General features: G+C 56.4%; 1 protein-coding gene across 10 annotated transcripts in view; it reads right to left on the reverse strand.

Moving 5' to 3' along the window:
* The window catches only part of FOXP1 (forkhead box P1), a 517,497-nt gene that overhangs the window by 89,514 nt on the left and 413,998 nt on the right, over window positions 1-13,985 (reverse strand). The window lies entirely within an intron of this gene.

The raw sequence follows: 13,985 nt of genomic DNA on the forward strand, positions 1-13,985 counted from the left end.
ACATTCTCTCCAACCAATGCACAGCAAAAAAGTGAAGTGGAACTGTGGCCATTTCGAAATACACAAGTGATTCTTTTCCAGTATTAAAATCAATATGAGTTTTAACGTCTGTGAACAAAATGGGGTGCCCTCTGAATATGCGAGTTGATTGTTTTAAAGCTCCGGGTCTTCAGGAGGAGGCATCCATAAAACTCATATGTGCTTTAACAACTAGGGCTGGCTGCCCTGCAGGCCGAGTTGATCGTCTCCAGGAGCATCAAAACAAACAACAAACAAGCAAACAAAAACACATTAAGGAGGCTCCTGACCCAGCTGTGCGGATGAGCCTCACCAAATAATTATAGAATGATGCAAGGCAAGCGATTACTCAAGTATTAAATTGCACGGTGCTGTGGCTTCAAGCACCACGGGCCCACAGGGCAGAGAAGGCCCCACAGGGAGGTGGTGTTCCAAGGGCTGATGGTTTGGGTCAGGAGGGAGGGGACAAGATGGAGAGGGAAGTAGCTTAGCACACAAGCTCAGAAGCCACCTGGAGTGCAGTCCACCCTCCCTCCCAACAGACAGATGACACAGTGACTCAGAGACTACTTCTGGGCAAGGAAATGTACCATCAGCGAGAAACCCACACCCTCTGCACAACCCCCACCCGCCACGTGGGTTAGCACTGGCCTCTGGGCATTCCCACTGGGCCCTGTGTGCCTGCCCTGGGTCTGGGACTCAGGGAACACTGGGCTGTCCATGGCGAAACGAATTCCTCATGTTAAACCATGAGTGGCTTAGGAGACACACTTACTGCCAACTTTGTCCCCATCAGCTCCAATGCCAGGGCATTTTGTTAAGGTGAGACAGAAGGGGAAAAAAGCGTTTGGATGGGGGGGGGTTGCGGGGAGTGTGCGAGAAGGTGTCGTGTCCTACCCTGTGTCAAAACTTCTGCAATCCCATTTTATAGAAGATGGCACTGGGGCTTAGAAAGGCAGAGTGGGTTTTTCCTCCGCTAAGAGTCAAGCAAACTCAGCACCACAGCCCACAACGGGAAGCAGGTTCTGGACAGTTAACAGGAAGAGAGGTCGATATTAAAGGAACACCTGGGTGAGGCGGGAGGCTTGTGTTTAAGGAAGAGTGAAGGAACACTAAATGCCATACTTAAAAATATTTTTGATGCCCACATCCTAACACCCACAACAGACACAATCTTGTTCAAACACCACATATTAAGAGACCTGTCAGTTGCTAAATGAGTCCATTGTGCGCCTGAGAAGAGATTACTGGGATCCCACCCCAACCCTAACCACCAAATAACACACCTGGGACTCCAGGCGCGGCGCGCCTTCGGCTCAGTCCTGAGCACGGGCCCTCCACGTGGAGGGCAGTGGGAGGCTTCATTGAGCTGGGGATGGAGATGAGAAGGTGGAGGAGAAGCCGCATCTCACAGGACACTGCTTCACGTGACGGACAGGGCCCAGGGAGGCCTGAGCCCGGCCACGGGCCCTGGCACAGGTGCTTCTCAGCTTCCGCTGAGGGCCTGCTGGGCCAGAGCTGCTTGGAGCCAACCGGAGAAAGCACAGGAAGATGGTGGAAGAATGCACAGCCCGAGGAGAGGTGAGGTGTAATTCAAGTTCTAAACAGACTCGCCTCGAACACCTGTTTCCTTTCCCGGTCCTGATTAGTTCAGTTGAGCACCCAGGACATATTCCGACATAACAGAACATAAGAGATTAGCCAGTTCATTCTTTGGCCATAGAATAGCTGGGGCCACAGAAGTACAGAGCTCAGGCCCTCGCAGAACAGTCAGTGCTGGAGGCCGGCCAGGGAGGCCCCCGGCCTGTCTGTGCCTTCCAAGGATAGCCTGTCAGAGTTAGTGGACTGCAGCAGCAATGCCCCATTCCTGAGAGCTGGGCACTGCCTCCAAGGAACCGCCATCCCATCTTGGTTTAAGTGGCGCTTTTACTTGAAAATATAAATTAATACATCATCCATCTACAGGGAGCCGAGGCCGCTCCATATCGATGCTGTTTATGCCACACTATGTCGGTGTTGACAATGATGCTAATTATGTTGTTTTTCTTCTGTGCCTGCTAGTTTGGCCAAGGGAGAAGCCTGAGAGATCCCACTATTCCTCGGGAGTTTAAATTTCTCTTTATGACATCCTCCAAATTGCCGTTCACATCTTCATTTAGTGCCACATTTTATAATGCCAGTGTCTCTGAGTAATTTATATATCCACAGCATGACATGTCAACATTCCGGTAACTTATGAACATGATAGGTACATGAGCTACAGAAAACATTTACCAAAAAGAGAGAGAGAGAGAGAAGAGAAATGCCTCACTCTAAAACTAAAGACATTCATAAAACATCGCAGGTAAACAAAACCACTCGCAGAAAATAAAACAGGCGACATCCTGTCCTGCCCCTCCTCTAATTGACAGTAATAAATGGTCCTCTCTCATTTATGGCAGAACTAGAATCCCTTGTCTTAACACGACCTGGAAATTTATTAGCGGACTGCTTCTGTCAGGAGGTTAGAACTGATGACACTGATCTGTGCAAAGTCCTGGAAGAGGTACATGTTGGGAGCAGGAAGGCATTCACCAGGAAGCCCTCTTCTTCAGACCCCGGGGAAGACACTGCACCTCCACCAAGGTGACCCCTGCCTACCCCTCCTAAGGGCAGTAGTGCTTAGGTCCCACCTACACCACAGCCAGAACTGGGCACTGAAAATTCGTCTCATTAAAAACAATTTTTTTGACATTTAATTACGTAGCAATTGCTGATTACCACAGAAAGGCAACTGAGCCCCTTTCCTCAGGAGTCTGGGCCTTTCTGGAGACTGGGGCGCAGCAGGCCTGAGGGGAGGCCCAGGAGCCTGCCCCATCTTGCCCTCCCAGCCCAGCGCGGCTCCGCCCCCTCCCTGACCCTGGGCTGACACACCCTTGTGTCAAAACGCTTCTGACGCCTGCCCTCTGCTGGTGAGCCTGCCAGGACCGGGAAATCTCCAGCACCTCAACTTACTCTGAAAGCCAGGCAGAGGAAGGACGGGCCTGGACTGCTCGCAGGAATGCCCAGATTAAGATACTGAACCAAAGCCGGAGGAGGGTCCCCTGGTGAAATATGGCCCCTTTGATGTAAAAAGGCCCTTCGGTGTAGTCTGTGGCCTGCTCGCTTTCAGCCCGGAGCGCCAAATTCTATACTTCAGCTCCCTAGGAGCTGACCGGCCGCAGGCCATCCTGCCTTCCTCGGCTGGCGCTCCCTGGAGAGTCTGTGCATTCTCAATAAACATCCCCTTAGCAGTAACGGGCCACTGTCCCCATTGCAATGGTCCCCGAGGTTTTATGGCACAGCATGCTCAGCTGAGTGGAGTCCAGGTTTTCCTCTGTCACTCGGAAGACCTACAGCAGGGGCGGGGAGCACCGAAGACTGTCCTTCCAGGGGGGAACAGTGAGGTGTGGAGCTGTTGGCTGGCGTGACTGGGGCGTGCTCCGGGGCCACCTCCTGCTCCCAGACGGCCCGTGGACCTGCAGGCCAGGCTGGAGGCTGGAGGGAGGCTCAGGCACCAGGGTGGCGTCTCCACGCGGCTGTGCCGGGTTTAACAGAGCAAGTCCTGTCCCTGTCAGTGGGAAGCTCAAAGCCTAGACTCCAAACACACCTCCAAGACGGGAAGTCAGCAGCCGCAATCTCTTGGCAGCCAGGAGCCCGCACCCCTGACTGAGCTTCAGATGTCGGGGGGTGGATGCTCTGCGGAGGCACCCCATCAGAACACCCCATCAGCCGACAATGAATCTGGCGCTGGGGAAGCCCGCACAGGGCTGCGAAATCCCCGCCAAAGATAACCAACCGCCTTCCATGCTGTACGGCAAGGAGGGTCCGCTCCAAGGACATTTTCTGGGGCCCTATCTCTGCTCACAGCTGCTCAGCTTGCCTTCCTTAGTGGTTACCAAGTGCACAAAATGCACACAACCTAGCTTTAAAAGCAGTCATGCAAAAGTCCAACCATTTGTCTTGCTTTCTAGAAAAAAATGAGGAGGTCAGCTTTGGGGGAGTGGGCGGAGGGTGGAAGTGGAGGACCGAGGAGAGGCTGTCGGGTGGGCAACCGGGACTGCACCCCCTCACCTTGAAAGCTCCTGTGGTGACCAAATACTTCCACACAGCGGACTCGTCCAACAGGCCAATCAAGAGACAGGAGGCCTCAGCCTTCTGATAGGCCTGGATCGGTGCAGGAGCCCTAGACAGGCTTAGGGCTCCGCCAGCGACTTGTCATGACTCACCTCCATTCCGAGCCTACACTTTCCCCCAAAGAGAAAGATGCCAGAGAAATCGCCTATGGTGCCTTTAACAATAACCACCACCACTTCATTACTGCCTGCTTCCCCCAGCTGGGGCACTTACATCAGAAAAGGACTCCTGTCCAGGTGTTTTCTACGTAAAGTGAAGACCCCATATCAAACGCACAGCAATAGGACTAAAGAGCCCAAGCAGGACTCCGGAGCCTGGAACCAGGACAAAACCGCAACAGTCGGCAGCAAATTAGGACCCCAGACAAAAACCGCCTCAGGAGCACCATCCCAAAGCCCCTGCTGGGGTCCCCTCTGGAAAACGAGCCCCGTGGACCCCGCCCGCCAGGACTTGGCAAACTTCCTGAGCTGTCGGAGCTCTTTCTCCCCTGAAAGGATCCGACTTCTCTCTGCTTGAGACCCCTGCCGTCCCCAACCACCTTGGTGGTGCTCCTGTCCCTCACACCTGCTCCCCCCAGAACAGTCTCTGGACACCTGGATGCCCCCAGAGCCACTGTGTTTCTGGGTGCTTCCGGCTGAAGGAGGGGTCAAGGCTTTAGGCGTCAGGTGGCCGAGGGGCGGCTCTTCCCTCCCTCCCAGGCTGGAGCCCAGCTGAGGTCTGGTGGGACAGCAAGGCCCCTTCTCTGAAGCATCCCAAGAGTCCAGAGCCCAGCCTGCAGGCCGGCCAGTTATTCTTTATTATTTCACATGGCGTCTGGTCCCTCATGAGGAAGCCGGAAGCTCTCAGGTCACACAGAACTTCCCTCTCTTCAGACAAGTGGGCCATTGTGTCTGAACAACAGGAGGAATGTCTAATTGGTCTTCATTAGATTCAGCCAGGTCCAGTTCTGAGATGGGTCAGGACACATCTAGGTAATGCCACAGCCCAGCAGGCCAGGCCTCAGGACCAGGGAGCCCTGCTCAGCTGTGCCCACACACCCTTGTCCCTCCAGCCCCATCCCTCTGCACTCCCGGCCCCTTCTCCCTCCGACTTCAGGGTCTCGCCTGCGCCCCTCCCGCCTTGCCTGGCCTCCCTGGCCGATGGCCAAGGTACAACCTTGGTGGGAACAAGGCCTCCCAGGTGGCCACGCCTGGCTTCTCGCTCTCTCCCCACACGCGCCCCACCCCTGAAACAGGAGTCCTGTTGGCTGCCCTGCTCGGGGACGGCCACCTGCAGTCTGCAGCACAGGGCTGTGGCTGGAGCCCAGTATCTGCCCCTCGCTGGCCAAGCGGGGAGTCGTGGAAGTTCACGCTGTCTGCACTGTCTGTAGAGCAGGGCCACTACCTGCCTCACGTGGAGACACAGGTCATGATTTTTGAGGGCTGTCAGCTTTCAAATCACGTTCCTTCACTCAGAAACACTGGTGTGAATCCTTGATCCAAGTGCCTGTCTGAGCAAGCCCTCGATGGTGGCAGCTGCTCGGGGACCGTCTGAGTGGTCTGGTTGGCAAATCAGAGAGCTAGGAAGTCACTCTTTCCTCTGGACCTCGGGCTCCTGCATTGGCCTGCCCACCTTCTGGTGACGGGAGCTTAGGTGGCTTTGAGACAATGGCCCAGCAGGAGCAGGGGGTGGAGTGGAGCTGGCGGTGATAACGGGGAGATGGGTCCTGGGACCTTGCACAGGGGTGGACAGAGGAAGGGCAAACCAGGGAAGGGCCAGGCCCGTGTGCAGGACGGCTGGGACACCAGCAAGGCCCGGGGGGGGGGGGAGAGACAGGTGTGCTGGCCCCGACACCTCTGGATCCCCTAAACCACCGCAGGAGCAGCTGCTCCGGTGCCCGCTGGACAGACATGTGAACTGAGGCTGTGAGAACCAATGTCACCGACCAACGTCTCACAGGCAGTAACAGGCATGGAGACGTGTCTGACCCCCACGCGGGGCCTTTGTCCCCGATGCCAAGCGAGAGACCCAGGTGCGGTAGGACTGAGCCTGGAGAACGGAGAAGCTGCCTATGGAAATGGAGGGGACCAGGTGTCCTCAACTGGTCGTCACGGACACCACCTGAGACACTCCAAGGCAAATTCTGTAGCCAATTAGCTTCTCTCACAGATGAGGACGTGAGGGCCACCCGGGGCTGGCAGGACGAGGTGGTGAGAAGACTGGGTGGGCCTTCCTCAGGGCTGCCCGTCTCTGCTGCCAGAGAGACCTCCCTCCCCTCCTCCAGCACGTTCATGGGCACCAGGCAGCAGCCGGGTCATGGCCTGGACAGTGCCCAAGCCCTCCTGGCCACACCGTCTCAGGCGGGACGTGAAGCACCAGGCCCGGGATCCACTTTGTTTTGATCATCAAGGCAGACAGCTTAGCACGGCGGCCCTGAACGCTCCTCGCATCAGTCGTGGTCACCACACAGGTTCCTCCTGGTGCCTCAGTGACATTCTGGGAGCCAGGATGTGATGTCCCTCTCCAAGATCCACCTCGTGGTCAGTCAGTGACAGCCTGCACGGGCCCACGGATGGCTCTGGAGGACTCGTCTGGCCAGTGTATACCAACTAACTGCAGGTCAGACGCACTGGGGGACCTTTGCCTGTGACATTGACACATTGTCTTGTCTTGTCTCATGGTGGGGTCTGCTGCAGAAGGGACAGCCTTCGTGGGTCCCAGCTGGAGGCTCCAGGGGAGCTCAGCCTGTGCCCTCCTGTGCCCTCAGAGCGTCATTCCTGGGGGCCTGGTGGGCGCAGTGTGGGACCCTCCGGGTTCCCGGCCTCCTCCTCCCTGAAGGAACAGGCCCTTCAGGGCTCTCAGGCACATGGGGTGGCACCAGCTGCTCTCATTTCTTTCAGTTGTTGATGAACTTTTTCGTTTTTGTTTTGATTTTTGGGTTCTAGAAATCGAACTCAGGGGCACTTGACCACTGAGCCCCATCCCCAGCCCTATTTTGGATGTTATTTAGAGACGGGGTCTCACTGAGGTGCTTTGCGCCTTGCTGTTGCTGAGGCTGGCTTTGAACTCGCCATCCTCCTGCCTCGGCCTCCCCAGCCGCTGGGATGACGGCCTTCATTTTATTCATTTATGTTTAATGCTGAGAATTGAACCCAGTGCCTCACACATGTGAGGCCAGCGCTCTCCACTGAGCCCCAGCCCCAGCCCCTCAGCCGTTACCTGGTTGGTCATTTATAGACACAGAACAGAGAAGAGGGGGCTCCTTCTGGACCTAAGGGGAGGAGGGACCTTCTAGAATAAGGTGACGTCTGGGCTGAATATCAGAGGGGACTTGTCACTGGGGACTGCGATGGCCTGGCCTTTGGGACACTTAAGATTCATGCCCGAGCTACCTTCCGGTGACAGCCCATCCCTCTTCTTCTCTTTCCCAGGGACAGCAGACCCTGTCCCTCGTCACTCTCCCGTGCTGAACCTGGCCTGTCCTCCTCCTGACTCCTCCCGGGTCACCGGGTGCCGTCTTCACCGTGGCCCTGGCCTAAGCTCAGCCCTGCATCCTCAGCACTCCAGGCGGAGGCTTGATCCCGTGGACCTGTGACGGGCCTTGAGAACCTTCTGGACGTAGTCTACCTCCCCACAGGGATCGGAAATCACTGACACGAAACTAAGGAGCAGGGCCTCGAGACACAGGCGGCTGAGCAGAGCAGCTGCGGAGCTTGAGGGCACCTCACACCGGGGCCACTTCCACGCCTCAGGGTTTCCTTGCAGACCCTGGTGAGCCCCGTGGTTCACGTCTGCTTCCCTTCCCAACATGGCCACCCTGGCCTGCGGGTCCAGCCTCACTGTCCTGAGGAGCTGAGCAGAGGGGTGGGTGAGGGCCCGGACCCTGTAGGACGGCGGCGTCCGAAGAGAAGGCCCCCCGTGGGGCAGACCACCCCGACCCAGGACCACCATACGCATGTCAGAGTGGAGGGCCGCAGCGTCCTCCTGCCCCAGTGCAGTCACCTGGGACCACCTGCTGACCTTTGGACAGTCACTCTCTGCGCCGGTCAGTTCAGCATTTCACCAGACAGCAAATGAGCCCCCAAGTGCCAGCCTCTCTGTACACCAGGGAGCCTGACCACCTCCCCAGAGACTGAGGTGTCACTGAGCACCACGGTACAACACAGAGTGACCTCCCAAGCAAACGCCCTTCTGCAGACAGCATCAGTGACCAGTCCTTTGCAAGTTCAAACACAAAACAACTGCAGAGCCACGGCGGCTCAGACGAGAGACGCAGGTAAGCAGACCTCACCACGGCGGTCAACCCGGACCACGCAGTCCCAAGGACAGCACCCACCAAGGAGGCGGCCGGCCAGACGTTGGGAAAACCACCGTCTTCCATCAGCCTTCCTGTCTCGTCCAATGACAAGAAGCCCGGGTGAGGGACAGGACAGGCAGGGGAGGCAGTTCCTGAGCGGCTGCCGGCCTGGGGCACCTGCACAGGTGTGAGCGCTGGAGAGTCTCCTCTGCCCACCGCTCTGCCCCCACAGCTCCTCACTGACTCGCCCCAGGGAGGGGGCAGCCCCTGTTTCTGGGCCCCTGAACATTCCCACCATGCGGTAGCAACCCTGACTCCTGGACACGACCCCCTCCTGCTTCACCACCTGGACTCGAGGAGCGGCTGGCTCAGGCCCAGGCTCCTCCCAATGGAGGTCACCGCCGGGCCCCGCAGGACCTCTGTCTTTCCAACACACCCTACAGAGCCCTGACCTTTGCCCTTTTCCCCTAAGTACTAGACAGGTTCTGGCTTTTGTTTTGGGGGTGCCGGGGATGGAACCCGGTTCTTGCACCTGCAAACAAGCGTGTCCCCCCGCCCCCCGCCACCCAGGCCCTCGGTATGGGTCTCTTTGAAGCTCACAGCCAGTACCTGATGGTGATCAGCGAGCTTCACCCCTGACCGCCTTTGAATGAACTGCCCAGCCAGGAGCACGGCGGCCAGGCATCCTCTGTCCACATCAGAGCAGATGATGGCAGGGCCTTTAGCCCTCATTACTCTAAAGGCCAGTCCCAAGTCCTTGGTGGCTGCTAGCCCAGGTCCCCAGGGCTCCCTCCTGGCCTTCCCATCACCTCCCAGCTGTCAGGCGATCTCTCCACATGGGTGACGTCCAGCGGTCCCACTTCACTCCCACCACAGCTGTCCACCTGGAGCCCCCTCCCAGCCTGTCTCGGTTCTTCCTGTCACAAGTCACTCTTCCCCACCCTCACTCAACAGGTGCCATTTCCACGGAGGCTGAGTTCCGGAGACCACGCCGTCAAGCTATGCCGTGTGGGTTCTCCGCGCCCGTGGGGGGCAGCCTCTCTCAACACCCCAACTCAGAGCTGCTGTGGCTTGAGAGCTACCACGTCCTGCTTCCCCACGGTGCCTGGTCCCGCAGTGGGGAGCAGAAAGGAGCCAGCCCTCAGCACCTGGTTCTTAGCAGGTGCGTCTCGTGAACATCGTTGGGGTGCCCAAGTAAGCGGGCCTGCCCAGTCTCTGCCACACCCCGGAAAAGATGCCCTGGGTCTGCGTTTCCTCAAGACCACAAGGGTCTGGAACCTCGCCCTCCCTGAGCTTGACGCCTTTTACCTGGACTCGCCAGGTTCTAGAGATGCCCGGGCAGTTGGCACGGCACGGGCAGGACGTGCCCTGCTCCTCCCTCCCTGGTCCCAACATGGACCACACATGCCTCTTCTGTCACCTCACAGCCCGCGTTCTCCTTTCTGCAGAAACAAACGTGGCTAGAGAAATTTCCAAATTAAAACCTGGCAATGGTTTCTGTATTCTTGTTTCCTAAACCTATAAATCAAAACTGTCTAAACAGGTCATAAACGTTCCTCAGCAATATAATGGGGAAAGTTCTGATTTATGGTGCCGGTAGAATAATTTTAAATAATTACATAAGAATTTTGAAAAATGCAATTAACACCTTTAGGAGTTTTGTTTTTGTTCTTTTTTTTTTTAAATGAAAATGAATCTCGGGAGATGACTGTTCCCAGACATAAAGATAGCCGGTTACAAAATAAAAACACTGCGGCCAGAAGCCATCCTGTCCCTCCTCCACCCCACAGAGACCGGGTAGGGCTGTGCCATCTGAGACGGGCATCCACCAGCAGGGAGTGTCACATGTCACTCGTGGACATGCAGGGCACGTCACCAGCCCTGCCGATGCGCTGGGCCCGGGCACTGCTGGGCCACCATCACACTGCCCTTTGGAACACTTCAGACGTCCTTCCTGCTCTGGTCAGTCTGCCCACGTTCTCTCCTTCCTCTTTTTCTTCATCTCCTCCCTCGACACCCAGAGGAAGTCCTGGACACCCTCCTTAACCCGACGCTATCCAGAACGAGCGGGGCCTGGTCTCCTCTGGCTTTCCCCCTCTGGGCAGGAGCCAGCCGTCACCAGTTCACTCAGAGGGCCACCTTCCTGAGCTCACGAAGACACCTGTTGATCCCCTCCCCCTTGCTCCTCTGAGCTTCAGCTGCACAGCAACGTCAACCTGGGGGGAGGCCCAGGCGGCCTCTGAGGAGGCTGGCATGGTCACCAGATGCTTGACGACTGCTCCCTCTTCTCCTAGGCCCACGGTGTGACGCTCCAGGGCTCCCCGGACCCCAGGAGAGCTGCAGGAGTCCTCTCACACGTGCCCCTTTGCACCAAAGGCCGTCTGCAGGACCTCTCGACCTCTCCCAGTGCCCCACACCTGTGTTAAGTGACAGCACCAGCCACCCCAGCCTCCGGAGGGAGGTCAGGACAGAACCACAGAAACGCTGACCTGGAGTAGAGGAGAGATCATCTCAGTCTCTACCCTCATGTTCCAGAGGAGCAAATGGATGCCCCGGAAAGAAATATGACCAGCGAAAGGTCACACACCCAGAGAGCCACTGGTAGAACCTGGGACAGAACCTAAAACTCCCGACTCCTTAATTAACCCTCTTCCTGTGACTTCACACCCGCTGCTAGAGGACACTCGGGGCCACACAGCCAACCACCTCCGGCTCCTCCAACTCGGGGCTAGAGGGGACGTACGCAGACAACGGTCTCTTGTGTGTGTTGGCATGAGCAGGGCTTTCACTTTAGCACAAGTGAACACGTTCCTATCGTCCCCAAAGGCACCAGACACGGAGGTTTCAGCCACCCCATGGTCTGTGCGGCAACTGTCTAAAAATCCCTGTTACTGGTGGCCCTTAGTCCAGAGCTGTGGGCCAACAGAGTGGACGCCAGTCATGTGCAGCCACTGACATTTAAATTATATTAGAATAAGAGGAAGGGCAGTTCCTGCCCTATAGCGGACATGCAGGCAGCACACGGTGGCCCACCTTTGCAGGACAGCCTATCCGACAGTGGGCGGCCCAGAATGTAGCAGCCTCTGACGCGGCACGACCCAGAAACCAGTACCCCATGAGTACCCAGCTGGAGTCCAGACCTTTTCTGAGTGAGAAAGGACTACAGACATATTCCAGGCCTCCTTCCTCTGGTGCCCGACGAGGGGAAAGTCCTAACCAACTCATTTCAGCCCTTTCCCAAGCTCCCCAGGCAGGTGTCTGTAGGGTTGGATCACATGCCACATTGCAAGAACACAAGGGAGGTGATTTTCCACTGACCTAGGGGACTTGCAGAAAAACAGGGCATGTCCCAACATCTTAAGACAAGGGGTAGGGGCTGGGGATGTGGCTCAAGCGGTAGTGCGCTCGCCTGGCATGCGTGCGGCCCGGGTTCGATCCTCGGTACCACATACCAACAAAGATGTTGTGTCCGCCGAGAACTAAAAAATAAATATTAAAAATTCTCTCTCTCTCTCTCTCTCTCTCTCTCTCTCTCTCTCTCTCTCTCTCTCCTCTTTCACTCTCTCTTTAAAAAAAAAAGAAAAAAAAAAGACAAGGGGTAAAATCTCTATATGGCGCCTACTTCTCAGTCTTTTTTTTTTCTATTAGGAATTGAACCCAGGTGCGCCTTACTGCTGGGCTACATCCCTAGTCTTTTGTATTTTGTGTTTTCAGACATGGTCTCACCAAGTTGCTGAGGCTGGCCTCCAACTTGGGATCCTCCTGCCTTGGCCTCCAGTCACTGGAATGATAGGCGTGTGCCACCATGGCTACTCCTCCATCTTTCCAGATCTATATGGTTTTGAGGGAGCCAACACCATCCTGAGAGACTCAGGGGTGGACTTGTGGCTCAGAGCCACTGCTATCATCCCCCTCCCTGGTCAGGGTACCTGTTCCAGCAGAGAAAAGCCACCCAAGCTGTTCAGTAAATGCAGGGACCTGTCCTGGATTCTCTGGGCAAGGACTCCTCTCTTTTCTTGAAGGGTTGCTAGATTACAAACGTGTGTACCTGGGACTTTCAGAAGCCACTTTGTCTCAGCCAGAGGTGAACCTGACAAACGGAGGTACAGAAAGAGAAAGCAGGAGAGAAAGAGGGCAGAAACCAAGGCTGATGTTCTCCTGGGGACACTGAGTGCCGGGTGCCAGCCACGCCTGAGGCCAGCCGACCCTCGACCTTTCACAGCCTCCAAGCTGCAGATGCACCCTGCCCACACGTCTGGCCACTGGCCAGGAGCCTGGTTCTCGTGTCCCCCCCCCGAGCAAGGCCCCAAGCCCAACGAGGACCCCACCCCTCGAGGGAGCTAGGAAGCAGTTGTGCCAAGGCTTGAAGGACACCTCGCAGGCAGGACTGGAAGGGGCAGATCCCAGGTCACAGGACACCCAGGAGCTGGCCTGTCCAGACACACTCCCATCAACAGTCCCCACGTCACCCACGTTCACTCAGCTCTCCCCAGGCTCCGCCTGCATGTCACCGAGCACGCCAAGTAAGGGTCTTGCACTGCCCAGGCCCTGGGAGTGCCTCCCGCACATCCCCACCCCCTAGGGCAGCACACAAACCAGACCATGCCGGCGTGACAAGTCCCCCCAGGGCTGCCCAGTCCACCCGGGTCTCCTCAGTCCCCGGGTTCCCGTCAGAGTGGCCTTCCTCTGTCCCCGCTGGCCTCTCTCCTCAGTCTCGGTCCGTCTCTCCTTTCCCTGGATCTGACATTTTCGTTTCTTTTTTGTTCTAGCCCTGCTTTGCCAAATTGTGACAATTATACTTTCATAGAGTCTGGCAATAAATGATTTAACAATCTGTTAGCGACTATTTTGTTGTGATCCATACATTCTAGGGAAATACAGCTTTTCTTCACGGTGGTCCATTCCAAAAACGTCCCCAGAGTAAGCAGAGCGGCTCAAGTCGCCTACTGGCGGCCGTGACAACACAGGACAGGTGGGCAACGGACGGCCCGCGTCGCAAATAACGCCAACGACATTTCTGAAGGCTTTGATTTCTCCCTTATGAGATGATTTTTAAGAAATTGATCCTTTCTTAAACGCACGGGGGGTTGAGGCAGGTGATCCTCAGTTCCCATGGCCACTTCGCTGTTCTTGGGTTGACGATCTAGTTAGGAGCCACTGATGTCTGCCGTGTGCGGTGCTCTCTGTCCAGCCACCAACCAGTCAGGAAGACAACCACCTGTGTCTTCTGCTTCACCCCACAGCCTTCCAAGACTCCTTTATGTGACCATGCAGTTCCAGGTGACAACTGGCAGGTCCCGTCCCATGGCTTTGGATTTCTACTGCCTGGTGTTTCAGAATCAGTGGTGACAGCCCAGCCTTGGGGCAGGCTGGGGGCCTCTGGCCGGGCGCCCTACAATCCAGCTTTTACTGGTCCTCTGTCTCCAGGGTCACTCATGGCCATTTTAGGCATTGAAACAAAAATGGAGGACTTAAATATTCCACCCAAGGACCCAGGGTGGGTCAGGAAGCAGAGGTGAATCCCTTCTTCTACAGC

The sequence above is a fragment of the Spermophilus citellus genome (assembly GCF_964194105.1).
Source record: "Spermophilus citellus genome assembly, chromosome: 19".
Classification (NCBI taxonomy): Eukaryota; Metazoa; Chordata; class Mammalia; order Rodentia; family Sciuridae; genus Spermophilus; species Spermophilus citellus.